We start from the raw sequence: 17,049 nt of genomic DNA, 5'->3' as shown, positions 1-17,049 counted from the left end.
ATGTCATGTAGGATTCTTTTAATCCTTTCAAATTTTGGACAATTGTTTTCTTGAAGTCAATTTCTTGATTTTTCATCTAGCAATGGTTCCTCGCAAGATCGATATCTATGTCAGAAGCAAAAGGCACTGGATGATTCCAATCTGCCTAAAAACTTCGATCACAAAGTTACCCAATGCTAATAGAAGGTAACAAGTCGTAAATGAAATGCTCAAGTTATTCCAAACACAATAGTCATAGAAATTTTGGTACATTGCTACTCGTACATTTATGCATTACTAGTATTTGGACACGTGAGTTGCATGTGTATCCCATATTAATTGGTACACTCAATTTAAAATGAAATGCTTACAATTAGAATATGTGTGGCATGAGTTGCACGAAATTATAGAGAGAAAAAATAATGAAAAGATTCATGCCTTTTTTTCACAGATTTTGGGTGTCTCATTTCTTGGTGAAGATTACTTAGGATTAGTGTCATCATTAAAACATATGTTAAAATATAAGTTGATGAAGCTAATAGTATGTGTTATTGATTATCTTCCTTAAACAATACTGCTAAGATTCAGAGCCTATTTGTTAAGCTGATATATCCAAATAGATATTGTTATTATTGTTCTTGTGATTCTTCTTGTTGAAATTGATGTGCAACAAAATTTTCTGATGACAGATGTCTATATATTATGTCTTTTGTATTTCTGGATCCTGTTCAGTACTCAATCTTCTGGCAGTTCATACCCTACTCTATCTCTAATGTCATGTAGGATTCTTATAATCCATCAAATTTTGGACAATTGTTTCCTTTAAGTCATTTTTTGAATTTTTCAGGTAGCACTGGTACCTCGCAAGATCAAATCTCTGTCAGAAGCAAAAGACACTGGATGATTCCAATCTGCCTAAAAACTTTGATCAAAAAGTTACCCTATGCTAATGGAAGGTAACAAGTAGTAAGTGAAATGCGCATGTTTTTTCGAACACAATAGTCATAAAAAATGATTTGGTACATTATAACTCGTACATTCATACTTTACACGCATTTGGACACGTTTGTTGCATGTCCATCCGTATTAATTGATACACTCGATTTAAAATGAAATGAATAAAATTAGAATATGTTTGCCATGAGTTGCACGAAATTATAGAGAGAAAAAATAAAGAAAAGATTCATGCCTTCTTTTCTCAGATTTTGGATGTCTTATTTTTTGGCGCAAATTATTTAGGACTAGTGTCATCATTAAAACATATGTTAAAATATAAGTTAATGAAGCTAATAGTACGTGTTATTGGTTCTCTGCATTTAGCAATACTACTCAGATTTGCAGCCTATTTGTTAAATTGATATATCCAGATAGATATTGGTATTATTGTTCTTGTGATTCTTCTTGTTGGTCTTGATATGCAACAGAATCTTCTAATGATATATGTATATATGTTGTGTCTTTCGTATTTCTGGATCCTCTTCAGTACTCAATCTTGTGGCAATTCATACCCTACTCTATTTGTAATGTCATGTAGGATTCTTTTAATCCTTCAACGTTTGGATAATTTTTTTCATGAAGTCAATTCTAGATTTTTCAGCTAGCACTGGTACCTCGCAAGATAAAAATCTCTTTCATAAGCAAAAGGCACAGGATGATTTAAATCTTCCTAAAAACTTTGATCACAAAGTTACCCTATGCTAATGGAAAGTAACAAGTAGTAAGTGAAATGCGCAAGTTTTCAGAAACACAATAGTCATTAAAAAGATTTGTTACATCGCTACTCGTACATTCATACATTATTGACACGTGCGTTGCACGTGTATTTCTTATTGCTTGGTACACTCAATTTAAAATGAAGTGCAAAAAATTAGAATATGTGTGCCATGTGTTGCACGAGATTATAGAGAAAAAAATAAAGAAAAGATTCAAGCCTTCTTTTAACATATTTTGGATGGCTCATTTTTTGGCGCAGATTATTTTTTATTAGTGTCATCATTAAAACGTATGTAAAATATAAATTAATGAAGCTAATAGTACGTGTTACTGGTTCTCTGCCTTTAGCAATATTGCTCAGATTTACAGCCTGTTTGTTAAGCTGATATATCCAGATAGATATTGTTATTACTGTTCTCTTGATTCTTCTTGTGTGGCTTGATGTGAATCAAAATTTTCTAATGATAGATGTCTATATGTTGTGTCTTTCGTATTTCTAGATCCTGTTCAGTACTCAATCTTGTGGCAGTTCATACCCTACTCTATTTCTAATGTCATGTAGGATTCATTTAATTCTTAAATTTTAGACAATAGTTTTCATGAAGTCAATTCATGGATTTTTCAGCTAGCACTGGTACATCGCAAGATCAAAATATCTGTCAGAAGCAAAAGACACTGGATGATTCTAATATGCCAAAAACCTTTTATCACAAAGTTACCCTATGCTAATGGAAGGTAACAAGTAGTAAGTGAAATGCGCAAGTTATTCTGAACACAAAGGTATTAAAAAAATTTGTACATTGCTACTCGTATAAGTATACATTACTAGTATTTTGACATGTGTGTTGCATGTGTATCCCATATTAATTGCTACCCTCGATTTAAAATAAAATGCATAAAATTAGAATATGTGTGCCATGAGTTGCACGAAAATAGAGAGAAAAAATAAAGAAAAGATTCATGCCTTCTTTTCTCAGATTTTGAATGTCTCATTTTTTGGAACAAATTATTTAGATATGTTAAAATATAAGTTAATGAAGCTAATAGTACGAGTTATTGGTTCTCTGCATTTCGCAATACTGCTCAGATTTGCAGCCTATTTATTATATTAATATATCCAGATAGATATTGGTATTATTGTTCTTGTGATTCTTCTTCTTGGGCTTGATGTGCAACAAAATCTTCTAATGATAGATGTCTATAGGTTTTGTCTTTCGTATTTCTGGATCATGTTCTTTACTCAATCTTGTGGAAGTTCATACCCTACTCTATTTGTAATGTCATTTTGGATTCTTTTAATCCTTCAAATTTTGGACAATTGTTTTCATGAAGTATATTTATGGATTTTTCAGGTAGCACTGGTACCTTGGAAGATCACTATATCTGTCAGAAGCAAAAGACACCGAATGATTCCAATCTACCTAAAAACTTTGATCACAAAGTTACCCTATTCTAATGGAAGGTAACAACTAGTAAATGAAATGGCAAGTTATTCCGAACATCAATAGTCATAAAAAATTTTGGTACATTGCTACTCGTAAATTTATACATTACTAGTATTTGTACACGTGTATTACATGTGTATCCCATATTAATTGGTACACTCGATTTAAAATGAAATGCATTAAATTAGAATATGTGTGTCATAAGTTTCATGAAATTATAGAAAAAAAATAAAGAAAAGATTCATGTCTTCTTTTCAAAGATTTTGGATGTTTCAATTTTTGGCGCAGATTACTAGGATTAGTGTCATCACTAAAATATGTATTATAATATAAGTTGATGAATCTAATAGTACTTCTTATTAGTTTTCTGCCTTTAGCAATACTGCTCATATTCAAAGCCTATTTGTTAAGCTGATATATCCAATTAGATATTGTTATGATTGTTCTTGTTATTCTATTTGTTGGGCATGATGTGCAACAAAAATTTCTAATGATATATGTCTATATGTTGTTACTTTACTATTTCTGGATCCTATTCGGTACTCAATCTTGTGGCGGTTCATACCCTACACTATTTGTAATGTGTCGTAGGAATCTTTTAATCCTTCAAATTTTGGACAATTATTTTCATGAAGTCAATTTCTAGTTTTTTTAGCTAGCATTGGTACCTCGCAAGATCAATATCTCTGCCAGAAGCAAAAGACACTGGATGATTCCAATCTTCCTAAAAACATGGATCACAAAGTTACCCTATGCTAATTGAAGGTAACAAGTAGTAAGTGAAATGCGCAAGTTATTCCTAACACAATAGTCATAATAAAATTTTGGTACATTGCTACTTATACATCTATACATTACTAGTACTTGGAAAGGTGCGTTGCATGTGCTTCCCATATTAATTGGTACACTCGACTTAAAATGAAATGCATAAGTTATACTATGTGTGCCATGAGTTGCACGAAATTATAGAGGAAACAAATGAAGAAAGATTTATGCCTTCTTTTTACATATTTTAAATGTCTCATTTTTTGGCGCAGATTATTTAGGATTGGTGTCATCATTAAAGAATATATGAAAATAAAATTTGATGAAGCTAATAGTATGTATTATTGGTTCTCTACTTTTAGCAATACTGCTAAAGTTACAGCCTATTTGTTAAGTTTATATATCCAGATAGATATTGTTATTATTGTTCTTGTGATTCTTCTTGTTGGGCTTGATGTGCAACAAAATTTTCTAAAGATAGATGTCTATATGTTGTGTCTTTTGTATTTCTGGATCCATTTCATTAGACAATCTTGCGGCAGTTCATACCCTACTCTATTTCTAATGTCATGTAGGATTCTTTTAATCCTTTAAATTTATGACAATTATTTTCATGAAGTCCATTTCTCGATTTTTCACCTAGCACTGGTACCTCGCAAGATCAATACTTCTGTCAGAAGCAAAAGACACTAGATGATACCAATCTTCCTAAAACTTTGATCACAAAGTTACCCAATGCTAATAGAAGGTAACTAATTGTAAGTGAAATGCGCAAGTTATTCCTAATACTATAGTCATAAAAAAAAATTGGTACATTTATACATTACTAGTATTTGGACACGTAAGCTGCATGTATATCCCATATTAATTGGTACACTAGATTTGAAATGAAATGCATAAAATTAGAATATGTTTGCCATGAATTGCGCGAAATTATAGAGAGAAAAAATAAAGAAAAGATTCATCCCTTCTTCTCACATATTTTGGATGTCTCATTTTTTGGCGCATATTATTTAGGATTATTGTCACCATTAAAACATGTTGAAATAACAGTTAATGAAGCTAATAGTACGTGTTATTGGTTCACTACCTTTAGCAATACAACTCAGATTTACAGCCTATTTGTTAAGTTGATATATCCAGATAGATATTGTTATTATTGTTCTTGTGATTCTTGTTGTAGGGCTTGATGTGCAACAAAATTTACTAATGACAGATGTCTATATGTTGTGTCTTTCGTATTTCTGGATCCTGTTCAATACTCAATTTTGTGGCAGTTCATACCCTACTCTATTTCTAATGTCATGTAGGATTCTTTTAATCCTTCAAATTTTGGACAATTATTTTCACGAAGTCAATTTCTGGATTTTTCAGCTAACTCTGGTACCTCGCAAGGTCGAAATCTCTGTCAGAAGCCAAAGACATGATGATTCCAATCTGCCTAAAAACTTTGACCACAAAGTTACCCAATGCTAATAGAAAGAAACAAGTAGTGAAATACGCAAGTTATTCCGAACACAATAGTCATAAAAATTTTGGTACATTGCTACTCGTACATTTATAATTACGGATACGTGCATTGCACGTGTATCCCCTATTAATTGGTACACTCGATTTAAAATGAAGTACAAAAAATTAGAATATGTTTGCCATGAGTTGCACGAGATTATAGAAAAAAAATAAAGAAAATATTCAAGCCTTCTTTTCACAGATTTTGGATGTCTCATTTTTTGGCACAAATTATTTAGGATTTGCGTTATTATTAAAACATATATTAAAATATAAGTTAATGAAGCTAATAGTACATTTATTGGTTCTCTGGCTTTAGCAATACTGCTCAGATTTATAGCCTATTTGTTAAGTTGATATATACAGCTAGATATTGTTATTATGGTTCTTGTGATTCTTATTGGTTGACTTGCTGTGCAACAAAATTTTCTAATGATAGATGTATATATATTGTGTCTTTGTTATTTCTTGATCCTGTTCAGTACTCAATCTTCTGGCAGTTCATACCCTACTCTATTTCTAATGTCATTTAGGATTCTTTTAATCCTTCAAATATTTGACAATAGTTTTCATGAAGTCAATTTCTGGTTTTTTCAGCTTGCACTGGCACCTCACAAGATCAAAATCTCTGTCAGAAGCAAAAGATACTGATGATTCCAATCTGCCTAAAACTTTGATCACAAAGTTACCCTATGTAAATGGAAGGTAACAAGTAGTAAGTGAAATGTCCAAGTCATTCCGAACACAATAGTCATAAAAATGATTTAGTACATTGTTACTCATACATTTATACATTACTAGTATTTGGGCACGTGTGTTCAACATATATCTCATATTAATTGGTACACTCGATTTAAAATGAAATGCATAAAATTAGAATATGTATGCCATGAGTTGCACGAAATTATAGAGAAAAAAATAAAGAAAAGATTCATGCCTCCTTTTCACAGATTTTGGATGTCTCATTTTCGGCGCAGATCATTTAGGATTAGTGTCATCATTAAAACATATGTCAAAATATAAGTTCATTAAGCTAATAGTACATGTTACTGGTTCTCTGGCTTTAGCAATACTGCTCAGATTTACAGCCTATATGTTAAGCTGATATATCCAGATAGATATTGTTATTATTGTTCTTGTGATTCTTCTTGATGAGCTTGATGTGCAACAAAATTTACTAATGATAGATGTCTATGTTTTGTGTCTTTCGTATTCTCGATCATGTTCAGTACTCAATTTTGTGGCAGTTCATACCCTACTCTATTTCTAATGTCATGTAGGATTCTTTTAATCCTTCAAACTTTGGACAATTGTTTTCACGAAGTCAATTTCTGGATTTTTCAGCTAACTCTGGTACCTCGCAAGATCAAAATTTCTGTCAGAAGGAAAAGACACAGGATGACTCCAATCTACCTAAAAACTTTGATCACAAAGTTATCCTATGCTAATGGAAGGTAACAAGTAGTAAGTGAAATGCGCAAGTTATTCCGAACACAATAGTCATAAAAAATAAGTCGGTACATTGCTAATCGTACATTTATACATTACTAGTATTTTAACACGTGCATTGCACGTGTATCCCACATTAATTGGTTCACTCAATTTAAAATGAAATGCATAAAATTAGAATATGTGTGTCATGAGTTTCACAAAATTATTGAGGAAAAAAATAAAGAATAGATTGCTTAGAGATGTATAAAAAATCGAAGCATTAATTTGATGTTGTCATCCTCAAATGTATAAAAATAAAATGCAAAGAAATAAAAACTGCAAAAGAAGACTATTGTTTTTCCCCCATACATTCATAGGGGGAAAAAAGGATGAGTAATCATGTGATTAACAAATGTTAAATAAGAGTGGCTAATAAAAACTTCCAACATAAATATAGGAAACAACTCCTAAAAACCATATAACTCACACTCACACACAAACACTATCTTGTTCTAGCAACATGTCATAGATAAAATATAAAATTTATAAGATGTGGTAGGAAAAGAAACCAACAAATATTATGAAGGAAAAACAACCATGTGATAAATGTTATATTTGTTTCATTTTCATATACATGTCTACTTATATAATAAAAATAGACCAATATAAATGTATTACAAATTACAATAACTTTTTTTCAAGTATAAATAAATTGCAACCAATTAGTAAATTTATGAGACATATGAATGGATGGATCAAAATAAATAGCACATAGGATTTGAAGTGTTCCATCTTACAATAATTCATAAAAAAACTGATAACAAAAGAAAATTTTGATGAGGTAACGTGGGTGTCTATGCTACTTCATCTTAGAGATCAACTCATTGATGTGATCCTCACGTTTCCTGAATTGCGACCATCGTTGTATCGCCTCTTCTTACCCTTCAAAACTTTCTATGGCTTGGTGTTAGCATAGGAATCTAGTGACCTTCTTCAAGTGTGGACCAACACTATCAATCTCTCTCGGAATGACCTCTAAGCATATAATGCCATACTGCTTCAACAATGTCGTTGCTAGTAACTTTTCTTGTAAATCAGATACTTGACACTCTTTAGATTTGGGTAGCCATATGTGACATAAGGGTTCACCTTTTGTAGAATTTCAATTGTTCCTTAATATTTTTTTCTTTACAAAGACATCACTGAAGATCTTTTGCAACCGCAAAGAGCCTTGCTTGTTCTAGGATATATGCAATTCACTGTTACCTTCAATTGTATTACAAAGACAAGTTGGAATCTAGCGTAATAAGTTCTCCCTTGATTTTTCGTTTTCCCCTTTGTTTCATTTGGACAAGGTCCATCTCCTTATCTCTATACTCTCAAATAAACTGCTCAGGCTTCTTGATAACAAAACTATCAGATTTGAGAATATGAGTTATATTTATGCTTGCAAGAAACCAAAGCATTGGAAAATTTGGGTAAAAGAAGAGATACATATATAGAATTAACTAGCTCTTTAACATACTATTTGACTCTTCATTATCCTTCACCTATGTTACAACTCTTCGTTACTCAAGTGTACAACTTTTCAGGTAATTTTCAGTTGTAAGGTGGAAGCATCTACAAAGCAATGAACAGATTAATGTCCAAAAAAATTAATCGATTACACTAAATGCTTGGCACATACTGGGAATTCAACTAACTAACTAACTAACTAACTAACTAACTAACTATATATATATATATATATATATATATATATATATATATATATATATATAATGAATTAGATATTATAATATAGCATAGGAGTATAATGGTAATGGTAATCCAACTTTGAGGTTAGGATCTCTGAAGAGTTATGTCTGCAAATGTGTATAAGAATGTTCTTTTCTTAGTCCCCTAAGGTTCAGCCATAATGTGTCCCATGAAATAACTATTTCTAATTGGTTTTGTTCATAACCAGATTGCTGATTGATCGATGATATAAATTGTGACATCGTGAAATTGGATGCAACAAGTTTATAGTAGCGAAAATAAGTGGGGACTTTTTTGTAGCATATGTGCTTTTGAAGAATTATAGTGTCTATCTGTAGGCATGCAGTGGGTTTATATTATGTTCATCCTCTGAGAGTTGTATAGATGTAACTACCATTCATTTTAGTTCTATAACTTGACAACCAAGTTCCGAAAAACTGTACAAGGCATCTCGTGTATTCTGTGATTAGTCAAGTTCCGAAAAATTGTACAAGGCATCTCGTGTATTCTGTGATTAGTAAGCTACTGGCAGATGCAAATAAATTAAACAGAAATTTATCCGATTTATCTTCTAAAATAGAGCGATTCATGATAAAGAAGAAAATAAATTTGCACAAGATAACAAAAATAACAACATTAAGAATAGAGCAACTAGTGATAAAGTGAAGGAAACAAATTATTAATCTAGATAAAGAAAAACACGGTAAACGGGAAAAATAGAGCAGCTCTTGATAAATAAAGAGGAGATTTTTTTTACCTGCAACGATGCTATTGGTTGAGGGACAAAGAAGAAAAATAGATTAACGGAACAATGACATGTTGTTGGAGATATTTATATGGATTAGTGAGTATTTTAAAAGGTTTTGGAACAACTGATAATAAAAAAAATGGAACTTGAGCAATGGAAAAAGACTGTTACGGTGATCGAGGGAGAGAGAATTAAATTAGGGCTCAGACAATCAGCAAATTAAATTTTTAATAAAGTAATATTCAATTAATACTGTCGGGGAAAAAAAGTAATTCAACTTGGGGCTATGCTCTTCCCACTTATAGCAATATATGATCAGCATATGCTCAAACACAAAGAGCCCAAGTTTGTTCCTTATTTGGCTATATACCTTGTTGTTTTAAGTAAACATACATATGTATGTTACAATTGGCAAGGATTTGTTGTTTGGCATATGTACTATTTCAAAAAACTTTGGACATATGACGTTCAAAGTTAGTCTCGACAAAGTGTACCTTTATACAATGTTTGAAGTTTATGTGGCTAAAGTTGAGGTATATCGTATACATGATTGAAGTGTAATCATTTTTGTTTAAGAAAGCATATAATCTGATGTACTGTAGTTTGTTTAATCGATACATAAAATATGAAAAAGTTAACTATTGTACAAGAACAAGTTCAGCGTCTCTCCAAACACCTGTAGATCCATTATCAAACTCTCCACGGACATGGTCATCCTTGGGCACCGTCATTTAAGATCTCCGTCGGCAAATACCGTTGTGGCCAGCTCTGGTATAGTCAAAGCAGGGAACTTGTACCTCCATATATCCACATTCAATTGTTCATCCTCACCGTCTCCATTTCCCTTTCTCACAACGATCTTCGTTACCTCAGAATGAATCTCTACTGCATGTGCCCTCACTTGTCCATCACCAACTCATTCTAGTTTGATTTTCGCCATGAAACAAAAGAATCCTTAATTCTCTTCCACCGCCACATCTACGTCACAAAGAAATGGCAATTCTAGAAAGTAGTTATATATGTGAGGAAGTCCCAGAGTTTCTTCATTTCGGAATCAGGAATGTGTTGTTGTTGTTCCAAAAAATTAGATTGAATTCCGCCAATGTTTGGATTCAAGGAGAGAGGATGTACTCTCATACCCTGAATTCAAATAGCACAATTTGGGATTCTATTAACCCTGATGAAAAGCACATTACATTACGCATATACTAAATTAATATTAGTTAGTAGAGCATCTTGTATTTATCTCAAAGCATATTAATCTATCATTAATTAGATATTAACTTAGATAAAAATAATTAATTACTATATTTTGTTGATAACTGAGTATTTGTAGTGATATATAATTAATGGAGTGATGTAAGTACAAAATGTGAAAAAAAATCATTACATTTATTGATTCTTTATAGATTTTTTGGTTAAAAAATCGGATAAATTGTTCTTTAATTGTTTATGCAAATAAGCAAATAAGTCGTGAATGACGAAATGTCTTATTGTTCATAGGAGTTAGACTAATATGTTGTACTCCCACGTATTGTGAAAAGCAACTTAAACCTAATATGAACCAATATCATTAGCAGTAAATAGTACTTCCTCTGTTTCAAAAAAATGTCTCAGTTTCCTTTTTTAGCATATTTTAAAAAGAATGACCCCTTTCATTTATTGGCAATAATTTAACTTTAACTTTTCACGTGGCATGTTTAAGGCCACAAGATTAAAGGGCATTTTGGTACATTTGACATAACCTTTATTTATAACCAAAAGATTTAAATGTCTTCTTTCTTTTTTAAACTCCGTTTCAAATGAAATTAGGTAATTCTTTTTTAAATGGAGAGATTAATAACTATCGAATTTCTTAGAACTGCTTAAAAAGTTAGCAGATAAAAAGGGAAAATTAAGGATATAAATCAATGTAGTCGCTAATGTTTAAAAACTATAGTTAATAAAACCTACTAATACTCATTATTGTTACTCTATAACAATTACACTAATCCTGAACTTTATTGTAATTGTTGAACTTCAAACTTACCTTATCTAATTTGTCTCTCATATCTGGTGATGCATCTTCGGAGCTAGGTGGGATCACATTGTGGCGTCGATCTCTTACTCACGTCTGACCTGTCCCTTTTGCAAATCTAGTTTTACCCTACATAGATAGTCCCTTTTTTGGGTACTCAAATAATTGTAATAGAAAAATGGAGAACATTTTAATTCTTGGCCAAAAGCAAAATAGAAGTCCTCCGACATTTCTTGATATGACACATGTCCCTTCGCCTTTTATGCTTTGAGCATGTGTGTTTGTGTGATTGGTTAAAAACCATGGCCCACTAACAAGGCAATGTTGATGTTTTATTCCAAAATCTATATAAGTTCTTCCATTTTTGATTTACTTCCATCAAACCTTCTCTTTAGAGTTCTTTCTAGTCATTCTTCCGACTTTCAAGTTTAGCCGGAGTTTCATCAAAGATTATCACCTCCTTAACGATTCTTCGACTGAATTTATCCTTAATCTACGACATAATTAAAGCTTAATAGGGGAGGGGAGAGGACAAAGTCGACAATAGCAATTTATTGGGCACAAGCCACAATTTGAGGACGAGGGTCATTCTTGGAGAATGTAGATGTTTAGTGAATCTTTTTACAAATGACCCTTAATATTGTACAAATGATTCGATTTAGATTTTTATCCAAAAACACTACTTCCCCCCCCCCCCTCCCCTTAAGTTTTTTAATTTATAAAAAAACCATCACCTTGGTTAAGGTGCGTGCAATAGGTATAGGGGTTAATCTTGAACCCTACCATGTCCTTTAAGTTTAAAACCATCACCTTGGTCGACAATATATCCAGACGACAAGAAATCAATGATAAATGTCCTGCACCAACTCTTTCGTCATTAGGTCCTCCTCAAGTTAATCCCTCTCCAACAGAAAAACTTGAAATTACCATCATTCGGTCTTCTACAAATAATCAATAGTTCGCGTTATTCTTCTTGTTGTATATGTTGATGACATTGTCATCATTGGAGTGATTATGCAGAAATATTTTCTCTCGAAGTCATTCTTGCATTTTATGTTTCATAAGAAAGATTTTGGTAGTTGAAATACTTTTGGGAATAAAAGTGAGTAGGAGAAAGAAGGGAATATTTCTATCTTAAAAGAAGTATATCCTAGACCTTCTTGAGGAAACTGAAAGGTCGGCAGCCAAACCTTGTAGTACTACAATGGTTCCCAATAAACATCTAACAAAAGATGATGGTGATCCCTTTGATGATCCAGAGAGATACATGAGATTAGTTAGAAAATTAAATTATCTCACTATAACTCGTTTGGATATTGCTTTTGCAGTAAGTTTTGTTAGCCAAATTGAGTCCACACCTGCAGTTAAACATTGAGTAGCTTTGGAACAAATATTATGTTGCTTTAGGATCCCCTGAACTTGGCAAACAATGGACATACTCGCATTTAGTGTTTTGCAGGCGCCCATTAGGTTGGATCCAAGATTTATAGAATCTACTACTAGCTATTGGGTTTTTATGGGTGGAAATTTGGTGCCATAGAGAAGTAAGAAACAAAATGATGTATCTCGATCTAGTGCAGAATATGAGTATAGAGTTATGGCACAATCCACATGTGAGATTATGTGGACACAACACCTCTTAAGTATATTTGAGTTGAAGTATCCCACGACGTGAAACTTTGGTGTGATAATCAAGTTGCCCTTCATATATCCTCGAATGTAATGTGTCATGAAAGAACTAAGCACATGGACTGCTATTTTATTCGTGAAAGGATTCAAGACAACTTTATTTCCACGAGCTATGTGAAGACATGAAAGCAATTGGCTGATATATTCCCGAAGCGTTGAATGGAGCTTGAGTTAACTATTTGTGCAACAAGATGGACATTATCAATATCTATGCTTTAGATTTAGGGGGAGCGTTACCGAATATTGAAAATATTATATTCCCTTATATAGTAGGTTAATCATAGATGAGATCCATAAGAATCATAAGAGAGATCTGTCGGATATTTCTCACCTTTAGAAGAGCTACTTTATAGCATATATATATATATATATATATTTCACAGCACGTGTGTATCAATCATATAGCATAACATCTCGTAACTTGGAATAGCTAAGAATAAGCTAAAAACTAAAATCTATCACTTTTGGAACGAAAGAGAAAAATCTGGAAAATTTCATAAGTTATAAAGTGAGTTTTGGTCATTTTCAAACGGTCATAACTCCTAGCTCAGGATTAGTTAGAGGTAGTTCTTGATATGGATGGAAAAACCTTGGAGAAATTTCCAATGCCTCCGAGTTTGCGTATTTTCGATATCATATGAAGGAGATATGTCTATCAGAAGTTGGATTGTTGGATTGAGAAAGGTCCCAATACAGATTTAAGGGAAAACTAGTTTTTTCACCAATTAATTTCTTATTTCATTTTAGTGATTTATTTGGGGGTAAAAATCAGTTTTAGTCAGATTAGAAAGTTTAATTGTACACATAGGGCTTGGTGAAGAGAGAAGAGAAGAAGGAAAGGGAGAAAGATCAGGGATTCACCAAGAACACTAAGGATTTCGAGTGGAATTTGTCAGGGGTGATCCCTATCAAGGTATTTGAGATCTTTCGTGTTGGGTTAATTCATCAACACACCAAACTTGTCTCAATCCAGTGGTTTTAGAATTGTTTACATGATTAGAAGTGAATTCTTAATGAATCTTGTCAAATCCCTATTGGTTGAGTTGTTTGAATGCCCACTGATATTGATTCGTAATTTCCAAGTTGTTTTTCGAGTTAGATCTACTGGTATTGAAGATACTGATGATCCTAAGGGTTTGGGAATAGAACTATGGAGGTTTAGGCGATTCGGGATCAGAAAATGAGAGAATAAAGACGTTCAAGCGCATCAGGGTAGCACCAGGTGCAGTGCACCATATCAAGCCAGAAGGACTGGGGCGGCGCGCTTGCAGTGCGCCAGAAAGGTGCTTCAAACCAACTAATCTGGCGCGGCGTGCCAATTTGGCATTTTTCACCCGGTTTAGCCTTTTTAAGGTATATTAACACTCTCCAATGATTCTAATCACTTCAAATAATTTCTTAACACCTAGAAATCATCAAAGAACACAAATCATAACCTTGAATCCATAATTCAATTCAAGGAAAGTTAAGATCAAAGTCAAAGAAGTTAAGAGTCAAGTCAAAAGTTAAGAAGTAAGTCAAAGCAAAGTTTCTTCAAGTTTCAAGGGTCTTTATTAAACATTTTAACTTCCTTTTTAAGGCTCAAGTTTCAAGTTAAAGTAAAGAGTAACAAGTTGAAGTCTTTCCTTTAAAGAAATATAAGGGAACTAAGTATTCCCTAAGAGTTAATTAAGGATCAATTTTTCAAGTTAAGCAAAGAGTAAAGAATTGAGTTCATTTCTCAAAAGTTATAAAAAAATTAAGTATTCCCTGAAAGTTTATAAATGTTTTCACATTTAAGTTAAGAGGAAACTAAGATTTTCCAAAAGAGTTTTGAACAAGAAAAGGGAACATTGATTCCAAGAGAGCTTTTTAAAAGCTAAGTGTTGAGCAATTATCTCAATCCAAAGAAAGGAAGTTATTTCTAAAAGCATGAGCTAAAGTATATTTTGGGAGTAGTATTGAGCAGCGTGTGGGGATGAGAGTTCATATCAATTCAAGTTTCCATGAAAACCATGTAGCTGTCATGGGTATTAATGAGTTATACTTTTTAAATGATCACGTGAGTTAAGCTAGTGGATCCACTAAGTTAAGGAGCTCTATGCGATGGCAAAGTATATGACAGTTTTGGCAGCGTGAGTAAGACGATGTATCACCACTTTTAGGCTCATAGTGGTGATTGTCAGTTAGAGAATCTCCCACATAAATTATATTACTTTATATGTAAGTAAAGTTGAGTTTGTTATTGCATTCTCTTTAACGAACTAAGTGTTTACATTGTTTTACAAACTTTTATATATATTGCATGTGTCTTATTGATTTATATTTGGTCAAGTTATTCATGAGTTGAGTAGAGCCAAGGTAAGTGTTTCTTCTTACTTTTTTAAATCTTAAGTTTTGTTAGCATTCGAACTCTCATACTCATACATTCAATGTACTGATATCAGTTGGCCTGCATCTTATCATAATGCAGACACATGTAACCAAGATCAGCATCATACAGTGCCTCGTTGATCCAGCTGAGCACTCGGAGTCAATGGTGAGCATCCTTGCATTCTGGAGGACACATTTACATGCTTTTCAGATTTTTCCTTATAGGTTGTTGTGGGGTTTGTCTCAACATTCATCTTAGTATTAGGCTTCATAGACAGTTAAACAGTCAGACAATATAGTTTTGAGTCTCTCTTTATTTGCATTGCAAACATTCCATTGTGAGACTTAAGTGTCATTTTGGCCAACACATTTTATTTTAAGTTATCCTTATGAGAATGTTTCTTGCATTATATTGAGTTAAATCTTCCGCTGATTTAAGTAAGTCACGTCAAGGGTCCACTCAAGGCCAGCAACGGTCATTGGGTGCCGGCCATGTCCAGGATGTAGGCTCGGAGCGTGACATATAGTTTACGATGTTGTGAAATAGAATTAATATTACTAAATTAAAGTTTTTCAGTAAATTATTATAACATAAAGAATATCTGACAAGTGCTTTAAATGATTAATATTGATTTTCATAGAGTTAATTATTTTTGCGTCAAATAAGATTGCATATCATTGAAACATTTCAAAATGCATGCTGAGAAAATTATATTTATTAAGTAGTATTGCTTTTACTTCACTAAATATGGTAAACAAACTTAACGAACAAAATAAAAAAATAATATCAAGATAAAAATGGTCAGGAATAACTTTTCTTCAAACTTAACGAACAAAACAAAAAAATAATATCAAGATAAAAATGGTCAGGAATAACTTTTCTTCTTGAGGTTATGACTATAAATGATGGACATCACTTAAGTATAATTATTCTCTTAGATATTAATACTTGAAATTTAATATGTGCATGAACTATGAACGATTGTATAAATATTTTAATATTTTATTTTTTAACGTGATATATCTTTTACAAAATATTATGTTTCAATTAATATTTTGAGCAAGGCTATTATATAGATGTAATTTTACAAAAACAAAATGTGTACTTATATAGTGAATGTAAATACTTTTATGAGTAGAATGTTATAGAGAAAAATATATTACGTCATTAATTAGTTCTAAAGAAAATTATTTTTTATTTTGCCGCATATGTATCATATAGATGTTGTCTTATGAGAGTATCTAGTATCTTGTAGATGTTCTATCGTGATATAACATTAAACTTTTTCAATTAAATAATTAAAAGCTAAATAAAATTTAAGATATTATTTATAGAATCTTTAATTTAATTTAAGATCATTTTATGATCTATCAGTATTTTCTTATTGTTTTATATAGCTAGCAAAGAGTGTATGTGTGGCATAATATTTTCATAGATCAAAATGAAGACAAAATAACAAAAAATTGATACTAAAAAAATCATACTCAACATAATTATTAAAAAAGTAAAAATATGTAGATCAATTCATTAACAATGAAGAAGGAAAGTGAAAATATATATGTTCGTGATATATTCACCCTAGTGTTTCATTTGATTAAAATCCTTGCCACCAGCACTTTACTTTCTCCATTCATTTTTACTT

At 32.0% G+C, this 17,049-nt stretch overlaps 2 pseudogenes; both read right to left on the bottom strand.

Annotated features, from left to right (window-relative positions):
- Positions 1-7,701: 7,701 nt before the first annotated feature.
- On the bottom strand, positions 7,702-8,308 carry LOC107001152 (annotated as a pseudogene).
- Positions 8,309-9,986: 1,678 nt separating this feature from the next.
- Positions 9,987-11,398, bottom strand: LOC107001151 (annotated as a pseudogene).
- Between the last annotated feature and the right edge of the window lie 5,651 nt (positions 11,399-17,049).

The sequence above is a fragment of the Solanum pennellii genome, chromosome 10 (genome assembly GCF_001406875.1).
Source record: "Solanum pennellii chromosome 10, SPENNV200".
Taxonomy (NCBI): domain Eukaryota; kingdom Viridiplantae; phylum Streptophyta; class Magnoliopsida; order Solanales; family Solanaceae; genus Solanum; species Solanum pennellii.
The sequence above is the reverse complement of the archived record's forward strand: the minus strand, read 5'-3'. Positions and strand labels throughout refer to the sequence as shown.